This window comes from Pinus tabuliformis, chromosome 3_1 (genome assembly GCF_031772625.1).
Source record: "Pinus tabuliformis cultivar Carrire ecotype Pingquan chromosome 3_1, CPIR1, whole genome shotgun sequence".
Lineage (NCBI taxonomy): Eukaryota > Viridiplantae > Streptophyta > Pinopsida > Pinales > Pinaceae > Pinus > Pinus tabuliformis.
The window spans coordinates 358,519,309-358,539,220 of record NC_142301.1 but is presented as its reverse complement, the minus strand read 5'-3'; positions in this window follow the sequence as shown (position 1 = coordinate 358,539,220).

Genomic DNA, 19,912 nt, shown 5'->3' with positions numbered 1-19,912 from the left:
CAAAAAACAGAAATATTCTGAGCCTTCATTCTTGTCAAAACATCTAGACCCAAAATCAAATATTCATATTCATCTATGTTGTTTGTGCAATCAAAATTCAATCTATAAGAGTAAAACTTACTCTCATCACTTGGATTTGTAATCCAAATTCCTGCTCCTACCCCTTCTTTCCTTGTTGATCCATTGAAGTACAATGACCACCATCCCTCCATGTTATTTACTTGCTGATTTTCTGAGTGCTAATTTTCTGCTCTCATTTCTTCCACACCTCTATCCACTGACTCATTGAAAAGAATGGCAGATCCAAGTTCAGTATCAAATGCACAAATAGGACAATTTTGGGGTTTATCTTTTTTTCTTACCATATAAGCCATTCTATTCTCCCGATACAATCTCCTTTGTTCACCAAAAACATGAATTGTGGCATAAGTAAGGTCCATCTGCATTGTGTCTTTAATTTTTTCTGCCCATGATCTTGATAGTAACATCCCAAACTTTGGCAGAATATTAGCCACAACAATGTCCATAACAATCGTCTTTGCTAGGATTTGTTTTAGACCAACAACAGCATCTTTGATTAAACCAATACATTGTACTCTTTTTGAGTCAAAAGAAAATAAATCCTTATATGGTCTTTTTACCTGTAACCCTAACCTTTCCATAATTACTTTGGGCATGAGATTATGAGAAGCCCCTGAATCCAACATAGCATTATGTAAAGTCATATCATGAATATTAATGCTTACATAGAAAGGAGGAAAATCCTCATTTTGATCATCTTCTAATCTTGGACCCAAATATATAGTAGGATTATCTTCTTGGACATTTAAAATATCAGTAGCTCCTGGTTGTGAATTCAACATCTCAACAATCTTGCTTCTATATTTATTTACCTTGAGAATCTCACTAAAAGGGACTGATATTTTAATCTTTGAAATTTCATTATCAAGGTTGAAAATAGAAATAGATTTTTTAGCTTCTTTGATAGGAGGAGGAAGTTGAGTGTCTTTTTTACCAAGCGGAGTGTCTTTCTTACCTTCAGCAATCTTTGGGGTATCATTTTTAGCTTCAACAACCTTTGGAGCATCTTTCTTAGGCTGCGCTTTGTTTGCAATAATCGACACATTTCTGTTTCTAATATTATATTGCTTTTTCATTTCAAAGATGGCATGCTGATACCCTTTAAAATAATCTAAAGGTTCTTCCCCTTGATTGGCCAAATCTGACTCGTCAAGCTCCTCTTTAGTCAAGAAAATTCCTAACATATCTTTGTCAAGACAATGGATAGATTCTTCAGGAATTTCAATATCATCTTATTCATAAACCAAATTATGCTAAAAAGGAGGTCTGACTAGAGGATTAGGTTGTTGGTTTCTATTTTCTCTTGGTCTTTGTTGGTTTTGAGGTCTCCTAAATTGAGGATTTCTAAATTGAGGTTCATGTTGCACAGGAGGAGTAGAAGTGTTTCCAAGAGCTAACCTATCCATCAACTTCTCCATGGTTTTCATCATTGAGTCTAATTTATCTTCAGAAGTTGAAGAGGAAGGTTTTTCTTCTTCTTTCAATTTAGTTTTTCCCATTTTTGACTTTTTAGCAGCTATCATGTTTACCTCTACCTTTACTGCATCACTCTGCATTTCAGCAAGTGTAGGTGATTCTCTTTCTCTCAACAAGAGAGAAAAGTCATAATCAAATGCTTCAACATATCTCATTTGTGCTAGGGCTTCCAAAGGTTTCAAACGAGCTGGAATTGAGTTAAACACTTTATTGAATCTTTTTGAAAAATTTTGAACAGTTTCATCAGGTGCCCTTCTAAGGTTGTTATATTCAGTAAGTGCTTGAACTGGATTAGTTCTATTTCCCCATTTTCTTAGAAAATTATCTTCAAACTCAACCCAATTTTGAATGCTTCCCGGTGTAAGAGCTTTAAACCATTTTCTAACTTCACCAATAAAGCTCTGTGCAAATAGTCTTAACTTCACATCCTCATCATTGACTTCTTCTCTGTCAACAAAATCGTTAAATCTATCTACATGTTTTTCTACTGTAATTTCTTCATCACTACCCCAGGTAGGGATCCTAGCAGCATATTTACTAGGAAGGTCATGTAAAACAGCAAGGAGCACGAGTGGATCATACCTAGCAGGTGCAGCCATGATTAAAGGATGAACAATATTTTTAGGAATAACAGGAACAGAAGATGAAGAACTAATATGAGGAGGACTACTTGGTTTCTGTAAGCCACTAGGAATAACAGAAACAGAAGATGAAGAATTGATATGAGGAGGACTACTTGGCTTCTGTAAGCCACTAACAAATGAACTCCAATTTGGAAGGGGTAAACCAACTTTAGATTTCAATAGGACTTTGAAAGGGTCAAGTTCTTTCAATTTATCTAGAGACTCTTTTTCTAACAATAGCTCAGAGGTAACAACTTCCCAAAACTCTTCTTTGTCTTCTTGGGTTACTAGGGCTGAAGTGTCAATTCCTCTCTTTTGCAGGTCTAAGATAATATCAATGAGTTCCTTTTCATTTTCTGATCTAAACAACACTTCATGAATTTTATCATCAACTTTTTTGTCTTCAGGACTTCTTGAGAATTCAGAGAGAAAATATTTCGAATGAGATGGAGTACCTAATATTTCTGAAAATCTTTGATTGACTCTTGAAACAATGTTTGGATTGTCCCCAGTGGTAGGTGGATTGGGATCGGGATTGCTCTATGTGTATCTCCTTCTCGAAGCCACCTTTAAATATTTGAAAATATATGGAGTCACCAAGGTAGATTGCAGCCTCGAAAAACTTTCTGAGCTCCTACTACCTTCAGAAGTTCAGCTTCTTGATTTTGGGAATGAGTAATCTTCAAGCTCCCAGCAGACACACCAAAATGTTATCACAAAATCTGACCCTGATAGGCTGTTGATCAAGTAGACTTTGAGTAACTCTTTTAAACCAATCTTTTGGTTGATGCTTAGCCTCCTCAACCTAGGAGGGCTCTCTCAATAGGTTTATGATTTTTGATTAATGATTAGATGGCTAACTCTAGGAATAAAAATGGACAAAAATGTATAACTGGTTGACCTTTTGAATCAAATATTAGCAAACATCTATTGGGCTGTGGATTCAAGATAGTCTTCAACAAAACATCATGATCAACAAAACATGGAAGTCAAGGCACTTGGAGTTTAGGTTTATAAGTAAAACAGTAACGCAGTGAATCCACACAATTTACAAGCATGTGAAGGAAGTTAGAGCATTTTCCAATGAATTCTAAGTATCACAAGCTCATACCACTGCAAATAAGTAATTGAAAAAGACCATAAGAACATAAAACACATAAACCCCTTATGAATCTTGAGAAGTAAAATTGATCTCTGTATTAAGTTTGAAAAACCACAGTTTCTTACAATAACACAACTTTCTTTTGCTAATAAAATTACCAACCCTGAGGAATTTGATTCTCATGCTTTATATAGAGTTTTTACAACCTTGGATTCTATGATCCATCCTTAGGAGAATTCGAATTCCTAACATTGACACCTATCTATTCTTAAAACAAACTTCCTAATTACAGCTTGACAGCTAACTGTCTTTAAGAGTCCTAATACAAATAGGAGTGAAACTCCTAAAACATGCTTCAACAACCTTATCTATGACTTAATTACATTCTTTAATCAGCTACTAATCCATCTCTTCGAGCTTTATGATGTCTCCAATATTGTTGCAAACCCTCATGATTCATGACCTAACTGTCCTAAAAACAAGGAGACAAAGTTCCTCCTTTTAAGCCCTTAATCCTTTATGCTTATCTTCGAGAAGTTTTGTTGCTGTTGATGATTATTTCATATATGTGGCACGTGTTAGTAATCCATTAAAACTTCATTTTTGCACTTGTACAAAAAAGGGAACCTCGAACATATGGAAAAGAGGATGAAACATTACTGTGCTACGAAAATAGCCTGTTTTCGTAGCACAACGTTTATATCACTTATGGAATACTTCTTGGAAACTTTCTTTCTACATCACTACCATGTGAAACTTCATCTATGATCCTCATATGTCTACCAACAACATCCAAACTTTGAATTTATCAAGCCTTACCTTCGAAATACATCTATAAAGTGCTAAAAGGTCACCTTCAGTAGTTTCGTAGCGCACTACAAAACTACTGTGTATGCTCTTATTTCAATACAATTTTCAAAAATCTGCAGTTTGGGAATTTCCAAAATTTCATAAAGACTGATATGATCACCAAAAAAAAAAAAAAAACTTAACCTTATAAGATGTTCTTCTTCACAGATGACCTTCTTTTTAATACCAAAATTGTTTTAAGATATATCCTTTACTGCACCTTTTCATCACCCTGTTTCATTATTGTTGTAGCCTTTTCTTCAAATTTTGTTAACTGTATTTATAGGTCTTCAATCTATCTCTTCAATCTTCTGTTAGTAGCTCTCAAATGAGCATTCATCCTCCTTATTAATCTGGCTTCTTTGATTGCAGGAATAATCCAAGTAAAGTATTGAGTTTCACTGCTTACTATTTCTGGTTTGGAATATCTTTCAACTTCCCATAGGGCCTTTATCCTTTTGAAATATGTCTTCTTAGTAGCACATCTTCTTGCTCTCATCCTTAGTCTAGCAATTTCATTTTTAGCTGCTCTTAACCTTTCTTCCATTTCTTTGTAACTAGTTTTATCTGTTTGAGTGGACAAAACAATGTTTTTGTCACCTTCAGGTATTGGTGATGAAAGGTCTATCAACTCTTCCTGAACAGTGGAAGCTTCTTCTATTTTCCCTAACTCAATATTAGACTCTTGTATATTTTTAGATTGCCTAGTTAAGGGCTTTCTGGGCTTGAACACAAATGTTGTAACATCATCCTCAAATTCCAGTTTCTTAGAGTATTTCATCTTCTTCGACTTTCCTTTATCAAATTCTATGACATCTTCCTGCACCAAAGGGGATTCTGTAATATCAATGGCTTTTAAAATATCATTTAAATTACCCTTCAAGCTTGGACTTTCTCCCGAGATCACTGATTTACCCTTCTCCTTTGCAATTTGACTTCTAGTCAATCTCCTTTGAACTGGTTTGTTAGCTTACTATTCTTGTGTCCTTTCTTTAACTTCAGCTATCTTTTCCTTTGTGGATTTAAGAGTCTCAAGAATAACCATTAATGTTTTCTTGACTTTCTCTTTCACCTGCTTCCTAGGTTTCAACTTAACAAATCTTTTTGACCTGGACATTACAGACTTGCTAGTTTCTGCTGATGGAGTTTCTTTAACCTTAGGGATAATGCTTTTATCTTAATTTTCCACTCCCAAACCACATGAAAACAAAAATTAAGACCATTCTCTATTGATCCTTTTAAGTTCATGTAAAACTACTAGTTTAATTAGACCATGATGAAAAAGGGAAGTTTCATATCCTTGAGATTTCATTTGCACTTTATCTTCCTTCTTAGCTATACTTCAATACAGGAAGTAAGGCAAATCTAAAGAAGTCATACGAGTAAAATGCAACAGGAGTTTAAAATGATATGAATAAACCTTATGATATCTGCCCTCATAGGTAAAATAACGTTGAATGTTGAATATCAAGTTGGCATAAATGTCTTTGATGTAGTTCCTTGGAATTGCCTTGGTTAAGTCTGTTTCTGCAAACTCTGGCTTTAGGAACACTTTACATGGTTCCATGTCAAATCTAAAGTTTTTGAACCATATATCTTGCCCCCTAGGAATCTTTTTCACCAAAGCTATGATCTCCAGAGAAATTTTCAAGTTTAGGATTCCAACCTTTGTGTTTGAGCCAGTGAAATGTAGTGCAAACTCCTTTTTCACTTGGGTATGTCCTCCCTGCAATTTTTTACAAAACTTCCAACATCCTGCTTTCTTGAAGGCTTCCACAACTGAGGTATCTATTGCTAAGACCTCGGTGCTTTTAGGCTCTGTTCTTAAACAATGACCAGACCTGTGACTTTTCTTTTCTTCTGTCATCTTTGCTTCTGAATTCCTGTAACAAACCAGCCTCGCTTGAAATTCTGTTTATCAGCCTTGCTTGCTTATGGTGGTCAGCCTCACTTGAATTATAGATGAGGGAATCTTTGGTAAGAAATTATCATAAGCTTACCATTCAAAAAAAACGATCTGTTTGAGTGTTTGCATGCAAACTGTAAAAAGAAACTAGCCAGCCCTCTCGAATTTGAAATTTCCTACCATGATGACCCCTAAATTCGAAATGATGAATTTTGGATGGCTACATGCTTAAGGATTGACTCCTAGCTGACACCTAATAATGAAAATTTAATGGAATCTTAGTGAATTGATGTTTTGACAAGACTGCCTACGAATCCGCGCTTTCGTAGCCCACAGGGAAAAGTGCTACAAAAAGAGCAGTGTTTTTGTAGCACAAAACATACATTTTACACTGTCTGTGATATGAAATCGTGGTTTCAGGGCTAATTCCAAAAAACTTTCAAAATGGTTTAAGATATGAATTTCTAAATAGAATGTGCAACTTCTGAGACATGGAATAAGGTTGTTAAACTTTATTTGGATATGAAAATGAGACCTTTGAGACTCTTAATATATCACCTACCTATTAAAACATAGGATGACTTGACACTTATCTAAGACCATGATTAGGAACAATGTAAACTCTTATTTTGGTGATAACAGGTGCCTTGGAAGGGGATTCTTTTCCTTGGGCAGAGGGTGATTCTTCAATTGTAATTGGCACTTTTGAAGAGGGCTAAGGTTTGCCCATTTTGATTCTTGTGCTCTTCCTAGCCTTGAAATACATGGAGGCCTGCCTTTTCCTCTTTCGCTTTGGCTTGATTGGTGTATTGAGGGTAGTGAGGGCAGTTTCTGCCTCCATTTCCAGAGTCTCAAGGGACCCTTCTCCTTATTCTGCCTTTTCTACCCCTTTTTCTCCTCCTTCTGTCTCTTTTTCTATCTTTGTTTGCTCTATTTCTTCCTGCTCTGTTTCTTTAGCTTTCTCCTCCTCTATCTTAGTTTCTTCCTCCTTCCTTCCTTGTTCTGCTAAGTCACCAATGGCTTCACCTTCTCCCTCTTGTTGCTCTTCCTCCTCACTACCAATAGGACTAATATCATAGGTTAGGGCCTTTATGTCATCCTCAGCTTTCATGTTTTGGAAGGCTTCCCATGCTATAGGGAGTGTAAATGTATGGAGGGCTTCTTCCACTAGGATTTTGATTAACCCATGGTGAGCTAGCTGCTCTGAATTCCCTACTTGAACTTTAGTGCTAGAGTTAATGAGGGACTGCAGGAGGAAGTAGGGTATGTTGAGCTTCTGAGGGGCTTGAGTGTCCATGCCATATCTTAATTCATGAAGGATTCTAAAGTGATAACCATAGACAATGTTGTACCTCCCCTAACAGGAAATGTATTTGATTATTTGGTAGCTAACCTCATCCCAAGGATATGTTATTCTAGCCCTTCTAATGCCATTTTTATCCTCTACAGGGGTTTCATTGTTTTGGAAAAAGTTTTTCTTCACAGCCTGGCCAATTGGTTTCTCATCCTTACTCCAAGGTAGCCCAAGAGGAAGGGTAATGACCCTATCGATAAATTCAGGGCTTATCTCCATGGAAAGACCTCTAAAGGTGACAGTGGCATGAGTTCTTGTGTGGGGTACCAGAGAGAGAGAAAACTCTTGGGAAATCTCCTCATCAAATGCTCGGAATTTCTCAAAGAAATTCATCCAATTTGCCCTTGTGAAGATGTCCACCACTTGTGGATGTGCATAGAGCCTGGTGGAGTTGGTGGGCTCCTTTCTCATAAATCCTCCTGTCATTTTGTTTATACTCTTTTGGGAAACCAAATGTGGAGATGGAGACAACAATTTTTTAGAAAAACAGAGAAACAGAGGAGATTTTTTTTTTTTTAAATAAGCAGAATTTTTTTTATGTATTTCCTCCTCCTAAAGGTTTTATTTCCTCCTCAAATTGAAACCACTGCTTGCATATATTGATATTCAATGGGGGCATGCATGGAACCTACCTCCTCAAGCCGAAAATCATGCTAAAACCCATGTTTTCTTCCTTCAAAACAACTCACTGCCCCTCCTGTAGAAGCCTATTGTCCCTCCTATAGAATTCCTGTAGGTGCTCTTGTAGAACCTGTAAGTGCTCCTATAGAAAAAATTGAGAGTAGGAATATGGGAGAGATTGATGGAGGATGATGGTTACGAGGCTATGGGGGCACAAGGAGACTGTTGTAGCTAAGTTATAAGGAGAGAATGAAGGAAAAGGTGGTGAGAGTGCTCAGGGAGGAGTACTTATTACCCTTTATGGATATTTCTGGTGATGGGGGGTGAGCTGGAAAAGTATACGCTGGCCATATTCGGGAAATTGGTCCCCACCTTCCTTGTCATCATGGCCCCTCCTCATAATCATCCCTCATGATTGCATCAGAGTTCACACTTCCTCCACTACCTGTCCTTGACATCTTTCTTGAGTTGATTGTGCGCACATGGGGGTGACATCTCGGATGAGTGGAGCCAACTAGATGAAGGTGGCCAAGTTAACTAGCCACCTTTCCCTCATTCAACCTCAATGATCTTGTTGCTTTTGCATGACCTCTAATTACACAAATGCAAACAGGGAAGCGGATCAGTTACTTACCTGTGATCTGAATGTATTTGTTGTGATGTATTGTGGCTCTCTCTCTACTGCATGCCTTTATTTCTTTTGATGCATGTTGTCTTCTTGCTGATGTGTGGTTTTGGCTTGTGCAGGTTATTCTCTGGCTAGATCTGAGCTTCAGGTGTCTTCTCACCCTTCATTTTTGCACTCTGTTGCTATTGGTGCTGCGTTTTAATGGGATCGGCTGCTACAAGAATTCCTACAGGAGCTCCTGTAGCTATTTCTCCCCTTGAAAATTCAGCTTCTTTCTGTTCTTAGAGCTTTGAGGGGGATGCCAGAGATGTAGATAGAGATGGAGAGGTAATAGGTAGGCTTCAGGTGAGGTGGATGGTGCTGCTTCCTCTCTTATTTTTTTCTTTTTTTCATTTCCTGAAAAACTGTTTTTTCTGTGTTTTTCTTGGATGGGAAGAAAAATGATGCTTGGGGTGTGATGCAGGCTTGGAAATGATGGAAAGGACGTTTGAAGACTGTAGGAGGGTTTCCAAGTTATTTATGAAGCTTCCCTGTCCCTCAAACTACCTTCTATATCCATTTCTAGCTCTTTGTAATTCTTACAGGAGCCTCCTGTAGAAAACACATTTTTTGAAAAAGAAGCATAGTGGGGTGAAAGAAATACCAAAAAATGATGGGAAAAAGTGTGGGAAGGTAGGATAGGTACTGGTGTGGATGTCAGGGTTCCCTTAGCACCTTCTTCTGTTTCCTGTAGTCCTCCTGCAACCTGCAATGCAAATGAAAATTAACTTTTTTTTTCTCTTTTTTTTTTTTAAAACAACGAGGGTTCCTCAGGGAGGTTTTCACCCTAATTGCCTGCCCTAGGCACCTCCAAGGGAGGTTTTCACCCAGGGATATTATTTTTTCTCTTTTTGTTTTGACATCACTGGGCTGCCTCGGAAGAGGTTTTCAACCCAATGATGGGACTCAAGCGCCTCATGGGGGTTTTCACTTGAGTCCTTATTTTTTATTTCTTTTTTATTTTTCTTTAGTGAGTGGGTGAAGTGGAGGCTAAGACATGCTCCACTACCATCACTATCTTATTCAAATCTTCAATGAACTCCCGCTTGGAGAGGGGTTTCTTATAGACCTTCAACCGGTGTGTTGGAAAAAATACTGAGAGGGGGGGTGAATCAGTATTATCAAACTCTTTTTCAATTTATGACCAATGAAACTTGTGTATACTTCCCAGACTTATAATTTAATTTATTCTTCAAATGTTGATCATTAATTTGTGTGTCAGAATCATATAACAGTAAGCAGGAACAGAAAATTAGAGCAGACAGTCACGCAAAAGAACACAAGATATAAGGTGGAAACCTAATGTGTGTGAAAACCACCTGTTGCAATATGTCTCTATCTTCTTTCAATTAGAAACTCCTTTTTACAATGATTCTGTACTGGTGCAGTATTATACCAATACCCAGGATTCAACCTGCAGAAGGCTACAACCTTCTCTCATTCTCTATATTCTTCTGGAAGGGAGCTACAACCCCCTTAGCTCTTGTACTAGCTGAGGTACTAGTACATAGGTGTTGACCTACAGAAGACTTCTCTTTTCTTCCAGGGACCACATTTCATAAATTTTCAAACTGGATCCATGAATATCAATCAAACATCAAATAGATCTGCAATCAACCAACTTCCTTGTACAAAAACTGAATCAATAACTTCTCAGAACATAGTACTAGTAACCAAACACCAATTCAGAGCCTTGAACACTGTAGTAATAGATAAAAGCAGCTAAAATATATTTCAAGAAAAAGTCAGCAGCTTCACCAATAGAAACCTACGTACATCCGCAATATTCACTTCTTTAACTTGCGGGCATCCACACCTCCACTGTGTCGAACCTACTGGTATCCGCACCTACGCTCTGTCAAAACTATGGGTATCCGTGTCTGCGCTGTGTCAAGCCTGTGGGTATATGCGCCTGCACTGTGTTGAGCCTGTGGGTATCCGCGCCTACGTTGTGTAAAACCTGTGGGTATCTGCGCCTGCGTTGTGTCAAACCTACGAGTATAGATAATTTATCAGACTTCAATTATACCCCAGATTATCAGATTTACAGATCTGATCATGCGCCAAAGATATCTCGACCCATCAGTAGATCCGTCTTGTAATGCTCAGGTTTCTCCTTGATTCAAGTCCAGCTATAACTCACCAACTGATCACCAGTATTTCAGATCTTGCTCATCTCAAGATATTCAACACATTAGTTGCACATCCAAATGATCTCCTTTCCTTTTTATAGTCTAGGCCTTACTCAAACCATGGTCCAAAACCATAGAGATCCAATACTAGGGACCCAAAACCTGGGTTCAATACTTTAGATGCAAAACCATAGACCAAAACCATAGCATCAAAAATGTCGGACTAAATACCATGGACCAACCATAAGATTTCCCACGTGCGTGCTTTTCTCTGCATGAAAGTGCGTGTACTTTATGTCAACACTTTTTGTTCGGAGAACCTGCGTACATGTCCACAGCTATTATTCGGCGCACTTGTGTATGCCCGCGGATTTGTGAATAGGAACTTGTGGGTATCTCATTTTCTACTATTTTGAGAGCCTGAACTTGTGATCTGCACTTTGAGTGAGTTTCCATCAAGGACAACACTTATGTCATCGAGCCAAACCTCTATCATAATGCCAACAATCTCCCCCTTTGGACTTGATGGCAATCCAAAGTCACTCAAAGTCTTTTCTCCCCCTTTGACATCAAGGGCAAAGGGTTATGCTCCCCCTAAGTACATGCTGAAATCTCTGTTGTGCTGTGTTGTCCAAGCTCCCCCTGACATATAGGAAAGATCTGCAAGAAGATGTTCTACAAAAGAAATATGACTTTATACATCATAACTGACCTTCCTATCACCAAAGACTCATACATACGAATCCCAACCAAGTGGGGATACATGATAGAATAAGTATATTACATTATCCATCCCAAGCATAGTGGGGCAACCAAGATAGGCCGTTACATGACCTTGACAAAAGAAATATAGAGACAAAATATCGGCAGCATCTGTCAATCATTATTTAGATTAGAATCCATGTTCTCCTTCTGCACTTGCTTCTCCTGATAATGCCAACAATGCATTATTAGAAGAATATATGCTGCCCCTGAACCTGTGCCAGATGGTCTCTGACAAACCCATATCGGGCTCTTCTCATCCTTGCTTTTCTTCAAGTCAACTACACCCACATAAACCAACGTATGTACGTGTATACCCCATATGAAACTCACGTACAACCAATAATCTCTGAAACAGACAAGATTCAACAGTAGGATGATGCATCAACTACCCCCAACTTTTGTCTGAGGTATTCAAAGGTCTCCTTGGGCAGTGGTTTGGTGAGAATATCAGCAACTTGTTCCTTAGAGGGAACATACTCCAATTTGACCTTTTGTTCAAGCACTTGTTCTCGGAGAAAGTGATACTTGATCGGTATGTGCTTAGTCTTTGAATGCATGATAGGATTCTTTGAAACACTGATTGCACTTGTATTGTCACAGAAGATGGATATAGGTGGAGTACAAGTGATTTGAAGATCTTGCAATGTTTGCATCATCCAAAGGAGTTGTGTGCAACAAGATGCAGTAGCTACATATTCTACCTCAGTTGTAGATAATGCAATAGAACTTTGTTTCTTGCTGAACCAAGATACTAATCTAGGACCCATGAAGAATGCACCACCACTAGTGCTTTTCCTGTCATCCACGCTTCCTGTCCAATCTGCATCAGCGTATGCATGAAGTGTGAGATCTGTACCTCTAGTATACCATAAACCATAGTTTTGAGTTCCTTGAAGATACTTGAAGATTCTCTTAACTGCCTGTAGATGAGTTTCCTTTGGATTTGCCTAAAACCTTCCAACTATTCCCACTGCATGCATAATGTCTGGTCGGTTACCTGTTAGATAGAGCAGACTACCAATCATGGATCTATAGGTTGGTTGATGTACAGCTGTTGATTCATCATTTGCGCCGAGGCTGCATCCTGTCACCATAGGGGTACATACTGGTTTCGAATCCTCCATCCCATATTTCTTCAAGATCTGCTTGAGATATTTGGTTTGTGATAGAAAAATGCCATCTTCGTTTTGTTGGACTTGTAAACCAAGAAAATATGTGAGCTCACCAAGCATGGACATTTCAAACTCTTTTTGCATCACTAAGGCAAAATTTTGACTCATGTCTTCTTCATTGCTACCAAAGATGATATCATCAACATACACAACCAGTATCAGCAACTTATCATTGTCAATATTTATATATAGATTGCTATCAGTTTATCCTTTTATAAAACCTTGTTGACGGAGGTACTTATCCAACCGATAATACCACGCCCTTGGAGCCTGTTTAAGGCCATAGAGAGCCTTTTTGAGTCTGCATACAAGTTTTGGATCATTTCCAAGAATAAACCCATCTGGTTGTTCAATATATACTTCTTCATTTAAGTCTCCATTCAGAAAGGCAGATTTTACGTCCATTTGAAATACTTTGAACTTCTGAAAGATAGAGAGAGCAAGGAACATTCTTATGGCCTCAAGTCTGGCAACTGGAGCAAAAGTTTCTTCAAAGTCTATTCCTTCTTGTTGCACATATCCTTTACACACAATTCTTGCCTTGTTTCTAACCACGTCCCCATTTTAATTCAGCTTATTTTTGAAAATTCATTTTGTCCCTATGACATTCTTATCTTTTGGTCTAGGAATCAACTCCCAAGTGTTATTCTTTTCAATCTGCTCGAGTTCTTCTTCCATGGCCTTGACCCAAAATTCATCTTTGCAAGCCTCTCTTACATTCTACGGTTCAGTGGAGGAGAGCAATGCTAGATAGCTTGAAGCTTCTAAAATGGTTCTTCTTGTTTGTACACCTGCCTCTTTCTGCCCCAAAATTTGAGATTCTGGATGATTCTTCTGAACGTATCTGGATGGAGTCTTTCCTTCTATCCTTATCTATTCTTCTGGTGCCTCATGGGTTTCTTCTTCATCATGAATTTGATTTGATGTTGACGGATAGTCTTCGCCATCTTCGAGATCTTCATATTTTACCTGCCTAGGAATGTTTCCTTCTTCATCAACCACTACATCAATACTTTCAATAATTTTACCAAGTCTTTTATTGTAACATTTGTAAGATTTGCTGTGGGGAGAGTAGCCAAGTAAAATGCCTTCATCTGCTCTAGGTTCAAACTTGCCAAGATTTTCATCAGTCCTTTTAATGGAGCATTTGCTTCCAAAAATTTTGAAGTATTTTACCATGGGAGTCTTACCGTACCAAAGTTCATGAGGAGTCTAAGTGCTGTTTACCCAGACGTTTGTCTTGTTGAGAATAGTAACAGTAGCAAATGCGGCTTCACCCCAGAAAGTTGTGGGAGTTCCAGACTCATCAAGCATAGGACGAGCCATTTGTTGAACCATTCTGTTCATCCTTTCCACTACTCCATTTTTTTGAGGAGTCCTTGCAGCAGAAAATTCCCTTGTTATTCCATGTTCTTCACAAAAATCGGAAAATTCATCTGAGGTAAATTCCCCTCCTCGATCAGATTTGAGGCATTTGATTCTGCAATCTGATTCATTTTCAACCAAGGCTTTGAATGACTTGAACTTTTCGAAAGCTTCATCTTTATACTTCATGAGTCCTATCCAACAGATCCTTGAAAAATCGTCAATGAACAATATGAAATACTCTTATCCTTGAGGTGACCTCTTCCTAGTTGGACCACATATATTGGTGTGAACAAGTTCAAGTGGCATGCTAGCTGATCCTTCCTTCTCAGGGAAATTAGTTCTGGTTTTCTCACCAAATTGACTTGATTTGCATATTGTATTTTCTGGAATTCTGATGTCAGGAAGATCACGAAATGCCTGCTATTTGCATGCTTTCCTTATCTGAGAGAAGCTAAGATGCCCCAGTGTTCATCATTCTTGCTTAAATAGCATTGTGGTTGTTCTCCCTTGAGTACGTATAAGTTATTTGGAGTTCTTATGCCTTTGATCACTGTTTTTCCTGTATCAAGCTCACGAGCAATACATCCATTTGATTGAAATATTACCTCAGTTCCTTGATCACACATCTGACTAACACTCAATAGATTATGCTTTAAGCCATCAACATACATAACATTTCCAGCCTTGACCTTTTCTTTCAAATGAACAAAGCCTTTACCTTTTATGAATGCAGGGGTGTCATTTCCAAATGAGACCTTCTTTTCCTTTTCTAAGGCACTATATGACTAAAGTTTTTCTTTATTACCTGTCATATGTTTTGAGCATCCATTGTCGATGTATCATTGATTTTCCTATCCTTCAGCATATAAGGCTATCCCTCATCTTTCCGGTTGCATTTCTTTCTTTTTCCATGTTTTGGAACTCAATGAAGCTTGCTCCTTCTGAGTTGTTTGCCAAAACCTGCTTTTGCATTCAGAATCTTCATGACGAAAGTTGTTACATATAGAACATTCTATTTCATTTTCAAGAGCAGAGAAGTTATTGTAGGTTCTTTTCATGATTCCAATCATACTCCTTTGTTATCGAGCTTCCCTAGTCATAATGGTCTTGTAGGCAACACATTGAGTAGCTTTATGACCAAAGTTATGACAAGAGAAACATTGGCCACTGAAGAAATTCCTGCAATTATCAAATCTACCAACCATATGATTGTAGTTTCCATCCATTCTTGAGCCAAATTGAGAATGATTTACCTGTGGTTGGTTGAGGCTTTTGTTCATCCTTGATGTAGATTGCCCTCGATTTACTTGATAATCTTTAATCATTTTTGAAGAAAATTGTCCCTGATTTACCCGGTGATCTTCATGATGCTTTTGCTGTTGATTTTCAACTTGTTCACTTCTCCTTGCTGCATCAAGATAACTTTTGGAGCTGGATGGCTTCTACACTTGCTTCTGAGCTTGAGATGATTCTTCGGAATATCCGAGACCAGTCTTGATTAGAGGAGAATGTTGCACTTTGATAATCTCATCTACAGTTTTAGATCCTTTAGCAAATCTGAGATTAAGGGCTTTTGTTTTCTCAATTTCTTTTCTAAGTCCCACAATTTCACATTCTAGCTCTTCATTGTGTTTATCCTTTTCAGCAGGTTGGAATGTTAGAGTATCTATAATCATATTATTTTCCTCTAAACAAATTTTAAGTTTAGAAATTTCTTCATAAAGACCTTCTTCATTTATAGCATCCAAGAAATTATCATCTTCAAAAGCCATCAAAAGTCTATCATCATTACCTTGTTCATCCCCATCACTATTTGACATTCCATCACTGTCTTCATGCGTGTAATAGCTCTACTTATTTACATTCTATTTTATGTTCCATCTAATAGGTTCCTTACCTTTGTATAACTTATCTTTATGAGGACATTTTGCAGCATAATGATCGACTCTTCCGTAAGCAAAGCATTTGAAAGGCAGCTTACCTCTGAATCTTCCAGTTCCCCATTGAAGGTTCTTGACAAAATTTGATTCTTCCTCTTCTTCTGACATAAGTCCTGACTCATAGTAATCTCCTTTTCTTGAAGCCTTGAATGCAGCTTCTCTCTTGTCTGATGGTCCTCCTTTTCTCATTTCATAAGCAGTTAGAATTCCGTGCAGCTGTGACATGGGAAGGCTTTGTAGATTCTGCTTTTCTTCTATGGCAGAAAATTTTGAATCAAACTTAGGAGACAAAGATCTTAGAACCTTTTCAACCAAAACAACTTCTTTTATTTCTTCACCCAAGTTTTTCATACAATTTACGATCTCATCTATACGTAGGAAATAGCTAGCCACACTTTCATCATTATGCATTCTGAGACTTTCATATTGAATTCTAAGAGTTTGTAATTTTGCTCGTTTTACCTGTTCATCTCCTTCATAACTCAGAACGATGTTGTCCCATATTTCTTTTGTGCTTTTGAGCTGCATAACCTTGACAAATTTTGATTGAGATAGACTTCCTAATAGAGTATTAACAGCTTTTGCATTTGTTTCATACTGCTTCTTACCCAGCTGCATCTATAGGAGTTGCTGATGGAAATGTGTATCCCATTTCCACAATTTCCCAAACTTTTGTACCAAGAGATTGAAGATAGGCAGTGATTCTTACCTTCCAATAGACGAAGTTGCTCCCATCAAAAATCGGTGGCCTGATAGATGCTTCCTTTTCATAGTTTCTCATGTTGATAGATCTTCCTTCAAGCGATCAAGCTCTTCCTGAAGGACCTGCTCTGATACCAGTTGTTGGAAAAAATACTGAGGGGGGGTGAATCAGTATTATCAAACTCTTTTTCAATTTATGACTAATGAAAATTGTGTATACCTCCCAGACTTATAATTTAATTTATTCTTCAAATGTTGATCATTAATCTGTGTGTTAGAATCATATAACAGTAAGCACGAATAGAAAAGTAGAGCAAACAGTCACACAAAAGAACACAAGATATAAGGTGGAAACCCAATGTGGGTGAAAACCACCTGCTACAATATGTCTCTATCTTCTTTCAATTAGAAACTCCTTTTTACAATGATTATGTACTGGTGCAATCTTATACCAGTACGCAGGCTTCAACCTTCAAAAGGCTAAAACCTTCTCTCATTCTATAGATTCTTCTGGAAGGGAGCTACAACCCCCTTAGCTCTTGTACTAGCTAAGGTACTAATACGTAGGTTCTGACCTACAGAAGACTTCTCTTTTCTTCCAGGGACCACGTTTCATAAATTTTCAAACTGGATCCATGAATATCAATCAAACATCAAATAGATCTGCAATCAACCAACTTCCTTGTACAAAAACTTAATCAATAACTTCTCAGAACATAGTACTAGTAACTAGACACCAATTCAGAGCCCTGAACACTGCAGTAATAGACAAAAGCAGCTAAAACATATTTCAAGAAAAAGTCTGCAACTTCACCAATAGAAACCTGCGTATGTCTGCAGTATTCACTTCTTTAACTTGCGGGCATTCGTACCTCCGTTGTGTCAAACTTGCTGGTATCTGCACTTGCGCTCTGTTAAAATTTGGGTATCCACGCATACGTTGTGTCAAGCCTGCGGGTATACGTACCTGCGCTGTGTTGAGCCTGCGGGTATCCGCGCCTGCGCTGTGTCAAACCTGCAGGTATCCGCGCCTGCGCTGTGTCAAACTTGCAGGTACAGATAATTTATCAGACTTCAATTATACCCCAGATTATCAAATTTACAGATCTGATCATGTGCCAAAGAGATCTCAACCCATCAATAGATCCGTCTTGTAATGCTCAGGTTTCTCCTTGATTCAAGTCCAGCTATAACTCACCAACCGATCACCAGTATTTTAGATCTTGCTCATCCTAAGATATTCAACACATTAGTTGCACATCCAAATGATCTCCTTTCCTTTTTATAGTCTAGGCCTTACTCAAACCATGGTCCAAAACCATAGAGATCCAATACTAGGGACCCAAAACCTGGGTTCAATACTTTAGATGCAAAACCATGGACCAAAACCATAGGATCAAAAATGTCAGACTTGTTATAGACATTTTTGGGCACTACAACCCCAATCATACATGTCCATAAACCTAGGGCTCCTAAGTCCCTAAAAGTGTTGTTCCATACCCTAAAAGAACAAGGTCAGCTGATTACATCATCTCCCAGAAGTTCTCCGCAGGAAACTGCTCAAAACTGGTCAAAACTGGACCATATAGGTTGCTCAGTGCTAAGGGTGCAATGCATCCCACCTGCCCAGTGTGAAAGGTGCGATGCATACTGAAAATCCCTTCTATAGGGTGCGATGGGTGAGAGTCGACAAATGACAGAGATAGTTTGCGAGGTGGATGATCATAAAATCTCTGAATTCACCCAGGGTTGAGTAAGAGATCATCAATCTCCAAGTGGAATCAAGAACTATCAGAGAGAGGACACTAATAAAAATCCCAGAAGCTGACTCACCCCCCTGCAATCATCTATATATGGACCCCTCATCCCAGAGATCCAAAGGCTGGAATTTTGTATCTTGTAAGGAAGTGCTATTGGTTTCTTGGTGGAACATCATAGTGTTGGGTGATCTAAGCTTTTCATGAGGTAAAAGAAGGGCTTTCATGCTGGAGGATGACATTGGGTCAAAACAATTGATTGTAATCCTCTTTTCTATTCTTGATATTAATAAAGCTATTCAAGTTTTCCTCCACAATCTTGTATGTTTGATGATATATGCATTTGTGTGGTCAATATATATCTGGTCCTATATTTTTTATGATTGTAGATCTCTGTTCTTCGATAGTATTATGCTGCTTTGATCCCACAGGTGCTCTTTGAAGCTGGGTAGATGAAGGAGAAGTAGCAAGGATCTGTTCGAAGGGAGAGGAACTGAGCAAGGAACCAAGCGCAAGACTGAGGTTGGTGTCCATCATTTCCCTCTCATCTACTTCTCATAAAGGAAAACAAAAGTAGTTTTAGTTTGTTTGTTTCTAAGATAGCTACCAGTCTTAGTGGGACTAGTAGCTCCGAGTGGACACTAGATTTCCCAATAACAAAATGGCAACTCCACTGGGGAGTGAATAGATTGTTTGTTTGTCTATATTTGTTTGTTTTATAAACTTACAGATGAAGCCTGAATTCAAGCCAGCTAGCCTTCAAACTGCATTTGCTATGAAAGTTCAAAGTAGATCAATGCTACTTCATTCTATCTCTGGGTTTTGTTTATAAACTGAACAATCAATTTGCAAACCTTCTAATTGCCCTAGTGGTGGCTCTAGTAACCTCATTATATCAGCCCCTGTGATTTATATTTACCGAACATCACTTCCTCAACCTAAATCCCTGAACTGAGCTACAAACTGTGACCAAGAGCCAAGTAAAGTCTCGTCCTGGTACCATCGCACCCTCTCTTCAAGGAAGTATGTATGCATCGCACCTCCCATGTGCAGTAGGTGGGATGCATACTGGATTCCCTGTGTTACAGGTGCAATGATCAGAAAAGGCTAATTTTGCCTCCAGGTTTTGGTTTTTCTTCACTCTTTTCAGCTCTATTTAGGAATTTTGTTGTCTGTGATCAGTATACCACTGTGGAAACTCCCTTCCTTTCCATCATTCCACCTCCATTGTGCAAAGAACTATGAATTTTTTTATGTATTGTGCGCCATTTTCAGTTCTCCTTTACAAAGAAGTAGCATAATTGAACTGTCGTCTTTTGATTTGAAAGTATCGCAAGTGTTGTTTTTAGTCAAAGAAAAGAATTCTATTGTTCTTGATGGTCGATTATATAGTTACT